This window comes from Salvelinus namaycush, unplaced genomic scaffold, assembly GCF_016432855.1.
Source record: "Salvelinus namaycush isolate Seneca unplaced genomic scaffold, SaNama_1.0 Scaffold3174, whole genome shotgun sequence".
In the NCBI taxonomy this organism is placed as follows: Eukaryota; Metazoa; Chordata; class Actinopteri; order Salmoniformes; family Salmonidae; genus Salvelinus; species Salvelinus namaycush.
The window spans coordinates 13,198-17,500 of record NW_024060091.1 but is presented as its reverse complement, the minus strand read 5'-3'; positions in this window follow the sequence as shown (position 1 = coordinate 17,500).

Sequence of the window (4,303 nt, the reverse complement as noted above, 5' to 3'; positions counted from 1 at the left end):
AGCATCGTAACCGACTTCAATGGACAAATGCTCACCTTCGATGGCCACTGGCACACTGGAGAAGTGTGCTCTTCATGGATGAATCCTGGTTTCATCTCTACTGGGCAGATGGCAGACAGCGTGTATGGTGTTGTGCGGGTAAGTGGTTTTCTGATGTCAACGTTGTGAACAGAGTGCTACATGGTGGTGGTGGGGTTATGGTATGGGCAGGCATACGCTACGGACAGCTAACACAATTGCATTTTATTGATGGCAATTTGAATGCACAAAGATACATTATCGTGCCATTCATCCGCCACCATCACCTCATGTTTCAGCATGATAATGCACGGCCCCATGTCACAAGGATCTTTACACAATTCCTGGAAGCTGAAAATGTCCCAGTTTTTCCATGGCCTGCGTAGTCACCTGACATGTCACCCATTCAGCATGTTTGGGATGCTCTGGATCGACGTGTACGACAGCGTGTTCTAGTTCCCGCCAAAATCCAGAAACTTCACACAGCCGTAGAATGCCAATAAAGCCCTTTGAATAGAATAGAATTGAACTGAGAAAGAGAGGGAGATTAGAGCTTGAGAGAGCGAGAGAAGAGACCATGAGTGAAAGAACACAGGGAGAGTGCTCAGAAATATACCACAAAGAAACTGGCAGAAGACTAAAAGTGGGAAACTTAGTCAAGATTGGTTCATTCAAACCACATCCAGTCAGAGTTCTGTTCAATCGGAGAGCTTGCCATAGTGACACACATGTACTGTAGCTGGTGGGGTCCATTGGAGCAGAGGAGAAGTCGTGACTATTTGTAGTTTTTAGAAAACAAAAAAATAGACTGCAATATTAAAGAATGATTCATTTACAGTAGGTGTTCTTTCTGAGACAGACCTCCTCATTGGCTAAATACTGTAACTAGGTAACTTAGTCCAGCTTGAGGAGTGGCTCATCAGACTCATCTGGACTGGCAGAGAAAGTGCTGTCAAGTGGAGCGGTTGCCATAGTGACACATGTAGAGAAAAGGAGAGGAGAGAAGAGAAGGAGAGGAGACAGTAGCGAGAAGAGTCATTGACTCATTGAATGAGCTGTTAACTTCATTGAGATGGTCATTGACTGATGGGTGCATGGTTTGTGTGTGCGTGTGTGTGTGAGAGAGAGAGTTTTTGTGTTCAGACTTGTGTGTGTGTGTGTCAGAGAGAGAAATAGCGAGACGGAGAGGTTGTGTGCTGCACTAAGGGAGATGGAGAGTCCTTTTAGAGATTGCTGCTGGCTAGTTCAGTGCTATCCAAAGCTGCTTTATTAGGCTGGGGGGAGTGTGTATGTGTGTAGGGTGTGTGTGTGCGTATTGTCCTCCCTTTATTAGGTTCCAACTCAACAACCCTCACTGCTACTTCCATGGAGACAGCACAGCGCTGTGGCCCTGCTGGGGCTCTCTCTCTCTCTCTCTCTCTCTCTCTCTCTCTCTCTCTCTCTCTCTATCTCTCTCTCTCTCTCTCTCTACCTCTCTTTCTCTCTACCTCTCTACCGCCCTCCGCCATCTCACAAACACAGCTTTTGAAAATACACTATATATACAAATGTATATACAGAGAATCGAGCACACAGCCATGCAATCTCCATAGACAAACATTGGCAGTAGAATGGTCCGTACTGAAGAGCTCAGTGACTTTCAACATGGCATCGTCATAGGATGCCACCCTTCCAACAAGTCACTTCGTCAAATGTCTGCCCTACTAGATCTGCCCTGGTCAACTGTAAGTGCTGTTATTGTGAAGTGGAAACGTCTAGGAGCAACAACGGCTCCGCTGCAAAGTGGTAGGCCACACAAGCTCACAAAACGGGACCGCCAAGTGCTGAAGCGCGTAAAAATCATCTGTCCTTGGCAGTGGCGATGTTAGCATGTAAATCTTGGTGGGGCGAACAAAACAAAAAAATGTGGGATGCATGTCATCAAAGCCACAACACAACACTAAACAATACATGAATTGCACTATAACGGTGACAAACGGTGCCCACAAACAGCATAGTCCCAACAGCAGTCCCAACAGCAGTCCCAACACCTTACCACTACTACATTCGATCATTACATTTCTCTAAAACAGGTTATAGACTACATGTGCACCACCAAGTCAGAACAGTAGATGGAATTAAGAGGGGAAAATAGACCAAATTATTAGGCTGAGGCACCGATACGTTTCATCTTTAATTGTTCTCCATTATTTCTCTTCGTATGACAAGGATTTACCAGTAGATGGTCGACTTGATTCACGATGATGACTGCTAGTGAAGATTTTGAAAGTATGATGTTGATATGATCAGTCCGATCAAAGCTACTGTAGATATAATGTGATTTCATGTGATTTTATCTGTGGCCAATTACCTTGAGCCTTCTTGGATGAGCACTTCTAATGTAACTCTATGGCAGCACCCAAGGGGCTTGAATTTTCGAGCTCTACCCTTAGACTTGGCGGTGACTTATTGTCCCTGTGAGTGACAGAACATTGAGCGAATCACGGTGCAACTAGAGAACCTTACCAACCCCTACACTCCGTATTTTCAGCTGGCTGCCCCACCACCACAGACAGCACTGAGCTCGGCTGAAACACCTGCGTTTTGGAGCTGCCTTACTCAACAAAGCAAATAGAGACCATGTTTGAATGTGGATTTATTAACTCAATGATTTTTTATTTTTTACATTGTTTGCAAACTGATATGTCACACGTATTAATGTCAGAATAACATCCAGAAAATGTAAGCCCCCTCCCCCAAAAACGCTATATATATTTTGTTGTTGTTGTTGTTGTTGCTAGAAATGTGGGGCTCAAAACAGGTGGGGCTCTGCCCTGAATGACAGGACGCCCCTGATCCTCGGTTGTAACACTCCCTACCTAGTTCAAAACAGGTGGGGCTCTGCCCTGAATGACAGGACGCCCCTGATCCTCGGTTGCAACACTCCCTACCTAGTTCAAAACAGGTGGGGCTCTGCCCTGAATGACAGGACGCCCCTGATCCTCGGTTGTAACACTCCCTACCTAGTTCAAAACAGGTGGGGCTCTGCCCTGAATGACAGGACGCCCCTGATCCTCGGTTGCAACACTCCCTACCTAGTTCAAAACAGGTGGGGCTCTGCCCTGAATGACAGGACGCCCCTGATCCTCGGTTGCAACACTCCCTACCTAGTTCAAAACAGGTGGGGCTCTGCCCTGAATGACAGGACGCCCCTGATCCTCGGTTGCAACACTCCCTACCTAGTTCAAAACAGGTGGGGCTCTGCCCTGAATGACAGGACGCCCCTGATCCTCGGTTGTAACACTCCCTACCTAGTTCAAAACAGGTGGGCTCTGCCCTGAATGACAGGACGCCCCTGATCCTCGGTTGTAACACTCCCTACCTAGTTCAAAACAGGTGGTGCTCTGCCCTGAATGACAGGACGCCCCTGATCCTCGGTTGCAACACTCCCTACCTAGTTCAAAACAGGTGGTGCTCTGCCCTGAATGACAGGACGCCCCTGATCCTCGGTTGTAACACTCCCTACCTAGTTCAAAACAGGTGGGGCTCTGCCCTGAATGACAGGACGCCCCTGATCCTCGGTTGCAACACTCCCTACCTAGTTCAAAACAGGTGGGGCTCTGCCCTGAATGACAGGACGCCCCTGATCCTCGGTTGCAACACTCCCTACCTAGTTCAAAACAGGTGAGGCTCTGCCCTGAATGACAGGACGCCCCTGATCCTCGGTTGCAACACTCCCTACCTAGTTCAAAACAGGTGGGGCTCTGCCCTGAATGACAGGACGCCCCTGATCCTCAGTTGCAACACTCCCTACCTAGTTCAAAACAGGTGAGGCTCTGCCCTGAATGACAGGACGCCCCTGATCCTCGGTTGTAACACTCCCTACCTAGTTCAAAACAGGTGGTGCTCTGCCCTGAATGACAGGACGCCCCTGATCCTCGGTTGTAACACTCCCTACCTAGTTCAAAACAGGTGAGGCTCTGCCCTGAATGACAGGACGCCCCTGATCCTCGGTTGTAACACTCCCTACCTAGTTCAAAACAGGTGGTGCTCTGCCCTGAATGACAGGACGCCCCTGATCCTCGGTTGTAACACTCCCTACCTAGTTCAAAACAGGTGAGGCTCTGCCCTGAATGACAGGACGCCCCTGATCCTCGGTTGTAACACTCCCTACCTAGTTCAAAACAGGTGGGGCTCTGCCCTGAATGACAGGACGCCCCTGATCCTCGGTTGTAACACTCCCTACCTAGTTCAAAACAGGTGGGGCTCTGCCCTGAATGACAGGACGCCCCTGATCCTCGGTTGC